The 12,669-nt window shown below is 40.5% G+C and overlaps 1 protein-coding gene across 1 annotated transcript in view; it reads left to right on the forward strand.

The window, feature by feature from the left end:
• Positions 1 to 12,669, forward strand: part of PCCA (propionyl-CoA carboxylase subunit alpha) — a 422,256-nt gene that overhangs the window by 349,943 nt on the left and 59,644 nt on the right.

Below are 12,669 nucleotides of genomic sequence, written 5' to 3' on the forward strand. Positions count from 1 at the left end.
ATAAATAAGCATTAAAAAAATTTTAAGTGAATAGAATCAAAACCATGAATAATTTTATGGCTTAGTACACATTATCAGTTACCTCATATCTCTTTAGAATGCCCTTCGTCATGTGTCAGCATACCACTTTGCACTCTCACTAGTAGTAGTTATGATTTTTAAAAGCATTGAGCTTTATCTATGGAAAGCAATTTACAGTTACTATTTTTACTTTTGTAAAAGTAACGAGCATAATAATCATATCATTAGTAGTATTAGTTATAATTTTCAAAATAATTTAACTGTTAAAAAAGGTAACTTATTTATTTTAATTAGCATTTCTGTTTACTCCTTATGTATTCGAATGTTTCTCCATGTATTCATTTGCTAGGTATCATTTATAATCTGTAAAATGTCTGTTCATAGTTTTGGGTACCTTGTTCAGGTTGTAAATTCACATTGGATAGTTCTGTTTGCTCTGTGAGTTTATTGAGAATATCAGAGGAGAGGCCTGTGGCGTGGATCAAAGGATAAGTGTTTTTGTAGTCATGGAGATAGGAAGGACATTACTAATAATGTGCATTTATAGTTTACATATAGAGACACAGTAAAGTTTACGTATCAAAGCATATGTAGTAATATATGCATAGGCACTTGACTTATGTTACATAAATTTTAAGTGTAGCACCTGCGATTTATAGTTATTTTTTCTGATAAGTTATTTCATGCTTTTTTTTAATTTAAAAATTTAAATATTATTTCAATGCATGTCCTAAGAAATTGTATTAGGGTTCTCCAAAGAAACAGAACCAGGAGTGTGTGTGTGTGTGTGTGTGTGTGTGTGTGTGTGTGTGTAGAGAGAGAGGAAAAGGGGTCAAGTCCAAAACCTTTACAGTAGGCCAGGAAATGGTTGGAGTTCAAGTACAAAGACCATGTGCTTGCAGGATTCCTTCTTGCTTGGGAGGCCAGTCCTTTTTCTTCAGTTGATTGAATGTTACCCAACCAGATTATGAGGTGTAATCTGCTTTACTCAAGATCTACTGATTTAAATGTTAATCTAAAAATAACTTCATAGAAACATCTAGAATAATGTTTAGCCAAAAATCTGGATACTGTGGCCTAGCCAAGCTGACACATAAAATTCACTATCACAGAAGTATACATCCCATCTCCTAGTGTATTTTCATTATTAACAGTAGATATGCAGGCATACCTTAAGGCTGTTGTGGGTTTGGTTCCATACTACAGCAAGAACGCTTATGTCACAATACAGCGAGTCAAATGAATTTTTTGGTTTCCCAGTATATATAAAAATTATGTTTATGCTATAGAATAGTCTCTTAAGTGTGCAAAGCATTATATTTAAAAAAAATGCACAGGGGCGCCTGGGTGGCTCAGTTGGTTAAGCTTCCAACTTTGGCTCAGGTCATAATCTCACGGTTTGTGGGTTCAAGCTCCACGTCAGGCTCTGTGCTGACAGCTTGGAGCCTGGAACCTGCTTTGGATTCTGTGTTTCCCTCTCTCTGTGTGTATTCCCCACCCATGCTCTGTCTCTCTCTTAAAAAGAAATAAACATTAAAAAAATTTTTTTAATAATAATTAAAACACAATGCACGTAACTTAATTTTCAAACACTGTATTCCTAGGGGTTCCTGGCTGGCTCAGACAGAAGAGCTCAGACATGTGACTCTTGATGTCAGGGTTGTAAGTTTGAGCCCCATGCTGGGTGTAGAGATTACTAAAAATAAATAAACTATTTAAAAATAAATAAAAATACTGTATTGCTATAAAATGCTAATCATAATCTGAGCTTTCAGTGAGTTGTAATCACTCACCGATCACAGGTTACAACAATACAGTAATAATGAAATACAGTCATAATGAAAAAGTTGAAATATTGTAAGACTTACCAAAATGTGACATGGAGACAGGAAGTGAGCAAGTGCTGTTGGAAGAATGGCACTGATAGACTCACTTGATGCGGGGTTGCTACAAACCTTCAGTTTGTAAAAAAAAGAAACAGTATCTGCAGCATGCAGTAAACCAAAGCACAATAGAATGAAATACGCCAATATACTTCCAGAAATAGAATTACACGTCTTCTCATGCAACAATAACTCATGGGCATCTTTCCTAGAATGTATTCTGTGGAGGTCTTTCTGTACCTCAGTGTTCATGCTGGAAAGGGCACTTTTTCTGTTGCTGCTACTGGATAACTCTCCTTGCATTCTAATCGATTTCTCAGCGCTCACACATGGAACACTGAGCTGTCAACAGGCAAGACCCACAAACAAAACCCAAACATTTCTCTTGCAATTTTTTCCTATCTCGAAAATGGCTACATGAGCTGCCCCAATCCTGACCAAACCTTTCATCATCTCCTGTCTGAATTACTGAGTCACCGGTCTTCCCACCTCTGCCTCTGGTCCTTAGGCTGTTTTTAATTTAACCATTAATGTGAGACGTGTGTGTGTGTGTGTGTGTGTGTGTGTGTGTGTGTTTTAGTTTATTTATTTATTTTGAGAGAGAGGGAGTGCGCACATGAGCTGGGGAGAGAGAGGCAGAGGGAGAAAGAGAGAATCCAAGCAGGCTCCACGCTGTCAGCCCAGAGCCTGATGCAGGACTGGATCCCACGGACCGTGAGGTCATGACCTGAGCCGAAACCAAGAGTGGGACACTTATCCAGTGGAGCCACCCAGGTGCCCCATTAATGTGATCTTTTGAAATATAAATCCAGTTAGTTGGTCTTGTCACTCTTCTTCAAACATGTTGGGCACACACCTCAGGGTCTCAGCTGCCTTTCCTCTGCCAGGACTGTCTGCCCCCACATACCTGCACAGGAGATTCCCTCACTTTCTTCGGGTCTTTTTACACAGCAGCCACCACCTCAGGGATGGCTTCCGGGTCACACTGTATAAAATTTTGACCACCTTTCCTCCACTTTGTTCTTTTTCTCTAGCAGTTATCACTATTTGACGTACTTTAATGTTTTACTTTTAAAAACTGCTTATGATAAGCCTCATGAGCAAAGGGCTCTGGTCTGTTCTGCTCCCCACTCTCCACCCAGCACTCAGAACAGCACCCTAGTGAACAGTGGGCACCCAGTAAATACTTGTCGAGCGAATTCATGAGATTGACAGGCATGAAACCTAAGAATTAGGCTTAAGAAAGAAATGGGAAGAAAGCAAATACAGAAACAAATGGAGAAATGGAAAAGTGTAGGGGACTTTGGGACCTTAGAGTGAATCCCCCTTCCTCAGATCAGGAACTTGCATCAGAAAAGACAGCTTGTTTTGCCCAAGGTTTCACAGCCAGTTGGTACGTAGAGCAGGCAAGCATGCTCGGGTTTTCTGCTGTGCCCAGTGCTCTTCCCATCAGCAAATGCCCTTTACCTCATTTAGTTTCATCCACTCCAGGCACCTAAAACATACGCACGTGCCCCTAAACAGCCACAACCTCCCCAAACATCTGTCCGCGTTGTTTATACAGCTTGTATGGAGAAGGAACGTCAATTTCTAGTGTAGTTTCTAAGCACTCTAAAATTCTGCATCGCCTGGGTTGGGATGGCCAGTGTAGTTTGTTTACAATGCATTTTTCTATTAGCAATAAGAGACCAGGATGGAAGAGGGAAAGAAAGGATTTAGAGATAGTGGGACTAATAGGACAGATACAGAGTACTTTCCAGGTGATTTCTAGCTAGGTTGTGCTGCTTCAGTCCTAATTTTCTAAAGCAGAAGCAGGTTCCAAAGCTTGCACTCCAGGAGCAAGAACATTAGCAGGTCACATGGTAAAGGGAGGACTTTCCCAATACACATTTGTCTTTGTTTTGCCTTTGTGAGAATACCTGTGGAATTTTCCATAGAAGTTGGCTTTTGAATATTGATAAACATGACCTTCAGAGTTTAATTTTATGAGTTTTTTAGAAAGAGCTTAATTTTATTTATTTTTTAATGTTTATTTTTGACAGAGAAAGGAGGAGGAAGGAGAGAGAGAGAGAGAAGAGAAGAGACGGGGAGAGAGGGAGAGACAGAAATTATGAGCAGGGGGTAAGGGCAGAGAGAGAGAGGGAGTCTGAAGGTCCAAAGTGGGCTCTCCACCGAGAGCAGAGAGCCTGATGTGGGGCTTGAACTCACTAATGGTGAGATCACGACCTGAGCGGAAGTCAGATGCTTCACTGACTGAGCCAGGAGGCGCCCAAGTAAGAGTTTAATTTTAGACTAAGAAGTACTTTGTTGCAATGATAAACTTCAAAAATGTTACTGTTTCAACTCAGGGAAGGTACAGACTTCAAAATAATTTATTTCATTCCTTTTTTTTATATACACTTTGAATTTTAAAAAATACCATTTTGTTATTTTCACGTCCAGCAAAATAAATCTCATTAAAATTAGATTTTGTTAGATATATAAATATTAAATATTATATAAACTATTATATATTTCAAATATTTGTAAGTATGTGTAAAAGGACATTTGTAAAATATTTGTTGGGGTATCTGGGTGGCTCAGTCAGTTAAGCGTGTGACTTTTGCTCAGGTCATGATCTCATGGTTAGTGAGTTCAAGCCCCGCATCAGGCTTTCTGCTGTCAGTACAGAGCCCGCTTTCAGTCCTCTGTCCCCTTCTCTCTCTGCCCCTCCCCTGCTCGCTCGCGCTCTCTCTCTCTCTCTCAAAAATAAATATTATAAAAAATATTTATAAGCTACAAAGCGTAAAGATAAAACAAATGTACACCCACCAGAGTTTTTCTGAAAACAACAAAAAATTTTTCATTATCTTGGAAGTTCACTGTGGGCTCCTTCTCAATCCTACTAGATACCCTTTCTCCCCCTTTACAGAGAACTTTTTGATTTTTATCACTCTTTTTTTTTAAAGTTTTCCACATATATGCACGCCTAAATATCATACAGCTTAGTTTTGCATGCTTTTAAGCTCAAAATGCATGGGATTATATTCTATAATCATCTATGGCATGGTTATTTGGTTCTGTGCTGTTTGTGAGGCCCACCTCGACTGTTGATGGACCCCCGGGTGGTCTCCAGTGTTTTTGCTGTAACTCAGTGCTGCTGTAAGCATTTATGTCCATGAGTGCATGTATCCTGCTTTGCACGTATGCAAGAGCTTTGTTAGGGTTGATGTGCATGGAGTATGCAGTGAATGAATTCACTCTGTTCCACGTATTCACTAGTACTTGATATTATCGGACTTCTTAATTTCTGCCAGTGTCTGTAGTGTCTTCATTGTGGTTTTAATTAACATCCTGATTATTAATGAAGTAGGACATATTTTTCTGGATATATTGCTCCTTTATGTTTATTGACCATTAAGTCTATTCCTCTGTAAAGTACCGCTTAAACCTTCTGCCCATCTTTCTGTGGAGTGAGACTGTATAAGTGCATGAATTTAGTCTATTTATGTCATTTGCATTTTCAGTAATAAGGCAGAAGGATTGGGTTGGACCACATGACTAGTTCTGACTATGAGCTATGAATGGAAGTGACTGTCAAGAACAATGGAGGGTCTGAGGTTTTACCCTATTTGAAGATTAACCCATTATAGTCATGTATGCTGGTGGAAGAGGCGAGACTCCAGGGTCTGAGATGGATGGTTTATTACAACAATAACAATAGCTAGAATATCATTATTTTTGCACCATTTCCTTGAGCTCCAGTTCCCACAGGGCAGTGTGATGAGGGCAGGGGGACACCTGCTTGCACAGTGGGTTGTGTGTTACAGCAGAGGAGCCTGAGTTTAGTTCAGAGAACCCCAAGTGTCTGTATGGGCAGGGAGCATGCCTTCCTTTGTTCTGAGGGAGACATTGCTATGCAAACAGCCTTGAAAAATAGTCCAGAACAAAAGACAGTCAGTGCCGTGCTCACAAGAAGTGGAGAAGCACGAGAGACCCATGGAGAATAGTCTCCTCACAGAGAGGTCCTCACTTCTGGTCAGGGAGTGACAAGAGCAAGTGTGAGCTTTCTGGGTTCTACCATGTCCACCAAGCTGTATGCTTGGTTGTTGAGTCCTAGCAGCACGCGTCCCTGAGGAAGATGGGAGCTGGGCACTGTCCCCTCAGCCTTCCACGGACTAAGATTTCCGTTATTTCTAAAGCCTAACCTAGCTTATCCTGACACACAGCCTTGGAACTTAAAGGACTCTCTTCTTGTTCATAGAGCCCCACTCCCACTTACATAGATTCAGATTCATATAAAAGGTAGAGATTGGAGATACGGTGGATTTAGTCCACTTTAAAGCCTTTGGCTCTTCAACTTTAAAGCTAAGAGTAAGGTCTCTCCTTTCTGTTACTGTTTGAACTTGATTTAAAAATTGTTAAGTAGTAGTATTTTTATGTAATGAAAGGCAAACTCTTCTGAATTAGTGAAGGGCGTTGAGAGATGAAATTTGTGCCTCTATGATTCAGAGACGCAGCCTCTTTGACTTGAATGTACATACAAATTCAGACCATCCACATTTTAACCTTTGGTATCTATTAGTTTCATTAACCATCCCCAAAAAGTAGGATATAAGACAGTTGTTAATTTCATAAGTTTGCGTGCAACAGGTTGCCACAAACGGGGTGGCTTAAAACAACAGAAATGTGTTCTCTAAGAGTTTGGGAGATGAGAAATGTGAAATCAAGGTGTAGGCAGGGCTGGCTCCTTCCGGAGGCTCTCCCAGGGAATCAGGTTCATGGCTCTTGCACAGCTTCTGGTAGTTGGGAAGCACTTGCTGTTTGGTGGCTTAGACCTGCATTGTTCCGGTCCCTGCTTCTGTCCTCACATGGCTCCCTACCTCGGGTCTGTGTATATTCGGTCACAGACATCTGACGGCACCAGTCATTGGATTTAGGACCCACCCTTACAGTAAGACCTCTTCTGAACTAATTACATTTGCAAAGACCCCCCTTACCACTGAGGTCACATTCTGAAATATCAGTTGGATGTGCTGTTTTGGATAGCAGTGTTCAACCCAGGATACACTCCACATAGACAGGCACGAAAGCGTATTTGATGTGTATGAAAAGTTGAAAACTAATTCAGGCAATGTGCCTAAAAATATATTTTATAAACAGAGCATTGTTCCTTAGGTCTAGATCTTACTAATAACTGACTTGAGTACTGCCATTTATTTTCCTGAGTATTTTCTTACCTATTATCATCACCTATATCTCACATTTAAACATGTGGGACGCTGATGAAGAGTATGCCTGATTTTCAGAAGACAACATGAGCACAGGCAGGTTAAATGACTATTCAGTGCTAATAACTGGTAGAAACAGGACACAAAACCAGGTGTCTCTAACTTTTAAGTTAAGCTGTTCACTATCAGAGTTCCTTAAAAACAAATTGCTTCACGGGACGTCTGGATGGCTCAGTCAGTTAAGCGTCCGACCTTTGATTTAGGCTCAGGTCATGATCTCACAGTTCATGGGGTTGAGCCTCGCATCAGGCTTCACACTGAGTGTGATCCTGCTTGAGATTCTCTCTCCCTCTCTCCCTGTCTCCCTCTCCCTCTCTCTCCCTCTCCCTCTCTCTCCCTCTCTCCCTCCCTCCCTCTCTTTCCTTCCCTCTCTCTCTCTGCCCCTCCCTCCTGCACTTGCTCTCTCTCAATAAACTTTAAAAAAAATTAAAAAAAAAAAGCAAATTACTCAACTGTATAATCCAGTTATGGCCATAACTGCTAAGTACAACTGTGACAAAATACCTTAGTCTGGGTGGTTTAAACAACACACATTTATTTTTCACAGTTCTGGAGGCTGGGAAGTTCAACATCAAGATGCTAGCAGATTCATTTCCTGGTGAGGGCCCTCTTCCTGACTTACAGGTGTCTGCCTTATTAGCTGTATTCTCACATGGCAGAGAGAGTGTTCTGGGCTTTCTTCTCTTTTATTTCACTTTTATTTTTTTAAAGTTTTTATTTTCATTCCAGTTAATTAATATACAGTGTTATATTCATTTCAGGTGTACAATACAGTGACTCATCTTTTTTCCCTTTTATAAGGGACTAATCCCATCATGAGGGCCTCACTCTCCTGATATCATCCAATCCTGACTGCCTCCCAGATGCCCCCGCATCCAAGTAACATTATATTGGGGGTTGTTAGGGCTTCAACGTATGGATTTGGGGTGGGACACAAATATATAATCCATAACATACACTTACTTGGTAAGCTACGTATCCTCGAATTTTTCCAAGATATATATGCCTATTTCAAATTGTAATCTGTCTGAGTTTTGTTTGTTTTGTTTGCATGTCTTTGGTGAAGCTGTGAGTTTGTATATACCAGACAGTATCAGCACACGAAGAAACAGAAGACGTCCAATGTTTCACTTAACCAGAATTCCTTACTTGACTGCTTTACAATAAGGATGAATATTTTGATACTGTTCTTAGGAATGCACAAATTACCATTTTATTCCACAGTTTTGTATTGTAATCATTGTTTATGTTTAATTTTTAAAGTGCTATTATTTTTTAAGTACTATAATAGGATGTCAAACGTATCTCACCAAGACTAATTTTTTTTTCTTGTGAAAATAATGCACATTGTCCAAAAGCGAAAACAAGCTCAGGGTACAATGAGCAGCTTCTTCAGGGTACAGTGTGCTACTGGCACTTACCCAAGGACTCTTCAGGAACTATCAGATTGTATGTCTTTGAAGCTTAGCCAGACATCTTAATGAAACCAAATCATGGTGAAGTTCTTAAAGCTAATTTAAATCTCAAATTGTGCATTTAAATTAAGTTTTTATTGATAATAAATATACTTTATTTCTTATTAGCCTTGAAAGCTTGAGTGATAACATCAGTAGAATAAACATGTTTTACAAAGATTTACCATTAAGAAGGCTATTAATATGACCCTTGATACACTAGCACAATTAGATTTCAAAGTAAGCGTTTACGAAGTAACAGCGATTAATGACAACCATCGAAAACAATTTTGAACTCCATCAGTTTAACTCAGGAGGGTAAACTTAATATGATAATTCATCTAGTTGAATTGTATCAGCTTAGCAGGAAAGTATGTAAATATGTGACCCTTACCTACTTTCTAAATGGATGCTGTGCTGGTAGATTTATCAGTTCCATTAAAGAACTTTGGGGAACTTTGGAATTTCAGCGATGTTCCCTTGGAGGCTGAAAACCCAACCTGATCTCATACTGGGACCATTCTGGTCTGCATATTTCTATAATTTGCCTTTGCTACTAATATGACAGCAAGACACAAATAACTGTTTCTAATAATATCAGATGGAGTTGTGGAGGACAGCATTTTAATGTAGTAAAAGACCTCCCCGTGGGGTTGTTATTGCTACTATAGAACAGCAGCTATGCGGTTGCAACTGTAGTCTCTTAATTGATTCGTTTAATTAGCAAGAGCTGAGGCTTAGGCTGTGTCTTGTCATCTGATATCATAGGATCCACAGTCTGCATTATTCATATTTATAGATGTATGAACATCATCAAAAAGTTCTACTTCTGAAAACTCACATATGGATATTGAATTTTGATAGAGTAAACTCCCATTTGTTTGAACTCCAAATAATCGGAAAATGAAAAAAACTATGTTATTGTTTTTCTTAGTACTCTGGAGAAGTGAATGATGTCATACGGTTTGGGTTATTATTGTCTTCCAAAAATAAACTTCCAGGGAACTCGTTCAGTATTGTATACCTTACAGATTCGTAGGCAGTTCCTCTATTTACATCATGCCTGACTCCTCTCTAACTCCATCTGCCTTTTCTCCCTTCTGTAGCCCATCCCCTTCTCTCTACTAGTGGGGTTTCGGGAGTGAACGATGGCTTACTGGGGGGTTTTGTGTGTGCTCGTCCATGCCTGCCTCTGCCGTCACACCAAGTGCTGCTGGCTTAGGCTTTCCACTTGTGCCCACCTCCTCTTACCTGAATTGCACCCCCTGAAGTTTGCTCACCTCACCCAGCTGCGCCCCTTCCGATTTCCTTGGATGGGGGAAACTGGGGGGGGAGCTGGGAAGTGTCTAGCCACAGAGACTTCACAGGGCCACTCCCGCCCCATCCAGACAGGGCTCCTTCCCCACTGGGTCACGTTCTCCTTTTTCCTTATCCTTAGCCTGTCCAGCCACAGAGATCAGACAGAGGCCGCAGAGCAGACATTTTATGGAGGGTTGATGAAGTCGTTCTGTTCTCTAGATGCATTTTACCATACTGTGAAAAAGTAATTCCATAGCATTCTGTCTTGCCATTCCCCCCATACGCAAAATCTCAGCCAAAATGTCACTAAAACAAGATTTTTTGAGATGGGCTTTCAATGCAATCTCATTCTTGAACGTTGTTTTTGTGGTAACATGCTATCTGGGTACTATGTAACCAACCATAAATAAACCTTTGAGGGGCGCCTGGGTGGCCCAGTTGGTTAAGCATCCAACTTTGGCTCAGGTCATGATCTCACGGTTTGTGGGTTCGAGCCCCATGTTGGGCTCTGTGCTGACAGCTCAGAGCCTGGAGCCTGCTTCGGATTCTGTGTCTCCCCGTCTCTCTGCCCCTGTCCTGCACGCACTCTGTCTGTCTCTCAAAAATAAATAATAACCATTAACCTCAGCCGTAGCAATCTCTTACTCGACACATCCCCAAAGGCAAGGGAATTAAAAGCAAAAGTGAATTACTGGGACCTTATGAAGATAAAAAGCTTCTGCACAGCAAAGGAAACAACCAACAAAACTAAAAGGCAACCAACGGAATGGGAAAAGATATTTGCAAATGACATATCAGACAAAGGGCTAGTATCTAAAATCTATAAAGAGCTCACCAAACTCCACACCCGAAAAACAAATAACCCAGTGAAGAAATGGGCAGAAAACATGAATAGACACTTCTCTAAAGAAGACATCCAGATGGCCAACAGGCACATGAAAAGATGTTCAGCGTCGCTCCTTATCAGGGAAATACAAATCAAAACCACACTCAGGTATCACCTCACGCCAGTCAGAGTGGCCAAAATGAACCAATCAGGAGACTATAGATGCTGGAGAGGATGTGGAGAAACGGGAACCCTCTTGCACTGTTGGTGGGAATGCAAATTGGTGCAGCCGCTCTGGAAAGCAGTGTGGAGGTTCCTCAGAAAATTAAAAATAGACCTACCCTATGACCCAGCAATAGCACTGCTAGGAATTTACCCAAGGGATACAGGAGTACTGATGCATAGGGGCACTTGTACCCCAATGTTCATAGCAGCGCTCTCAACAATAGCCAAATTATGGAAAGAGCCTAAATGTCCATCAACTGATGAATGGATAAAGAAATTGTGGTTTATATACACAATGGAATACTACGTGGCAATGAGAAAAAATGAAATATGGCCTTTTGTAGCAACGTGGATGGAACTGGAGAGTGTGATGCTAAGTGAAATAAGCCATACAGAGAAAGACAGATACCATATGGTTTCACTCTTATGTGGATCCTGAGAAACTTAACAGGAACCCATGGGGGAGGGAAAGGAAAAAAAAAAAAAAAAAAAAAAAAAGGACGTTAGAGTGGGAGAGAGCCAAAGCATAAGAGACTCTTAAAAACTGAGAACAAACTGAGGGTTGATGGGGGGTGGGAGGGAGGGGAGGGAGGGTGATGGGTATTGAGGAGGGCACCTTTTGGGATGAGCACTGGGTGTTGTATGGAAACCAATTTGTCAATAAATTTCATACATATATTAAAAAAAATAAATAAAATAAAATTTAAAATTAAAAAAAAAATAAATAATAACCATTAAAAAATAAAAACAAACCTTTGGGATGTAGCTAAGTTTACTTTTCTGGCCTTTTGAGATTGGCATGCTGTATATCATATGAAAGTGCAATTATTAATATCCCATGATGTGATGTCTTTTGCACAAAACTTTTAGAGAAATCATGGACTGCCTGCTGCACCATGTGCTAGGAAGTTTGCTGGATGATGTGATCTGGTTTCTGCCCTTACACTGTATGTTGGCTTCAGATAAAAACAGACACACTGGTATCATGAGTATGTGGTAAGTGCTGAGATGGGTTATGTACAGGCTGATATGGTAGCAGAAATTACATATCTGTTAGCTTTTCTTTTTTCTTTTCTTTTCTTTTCTTTTCTTTTCTTTTCTTTTCTTTTCTTTTCTCTTCTCTTCTCTTCTCTTCTCTTCTCTGCTCTTCTTTTCTTTTCTTTTCTTTTCTTTTTTCTATACAGAAAGCAAGATGGCATGTTCAGAAGCTGTGCTCTGTGATGATAGTAGAGAAAACAAATGGTGTAAAATAAATGAAGGTACAGAGGCTGAGGGTGTCCAGATGTTTAAGGAAGGGCAGGTTGGCTGGTGAGGGTGCCAGGCAGGGGGCAGAGGTCTGTATGGGAGGTGAAACTAGGCAGGAGCTTGATGATGCAGAGGCCTCCTAAGGCGGTTGGACTTTATTCTCTGGACTTCGAAGGATTTGAAAGAAGAGGTGTGGTTTGTTTTGTTCGGATTTAAAATTTTTTGTTAATGTTTATTTTTGAGAGGCGGGGGCAGTGGGGGAGAGGCAGAGAGGGAGGGAGACACAGAATCCGAAGCAGGCTCCAGGCTCTGAGCTGTCAGCACAGAGCCTGATGCAGTGCTCAAACCTGCGGACCACGAGATCATGACCTGAGCCGGAGTCAGATGCTTAACTAACTGAGCCACCCAGGTGCTCCAACTTTGTTCTGATTTTAGAGAGAACTTGG

This window comes from Lynx canadensis, chromosome A1, assembly GCF_007474595.2.
Source record: "Lynx canadensis isolate LIC74 chromosome A1, mLynCan4.pri.v2, whole genome shotgun sequence".
Taxonomy (NCBI): domain Eukaryota; kingdom Metazoa; phylum Chordata; class Mammalia; order Carnivora; family Felidae; genus Lynx; species Lynx canadensis.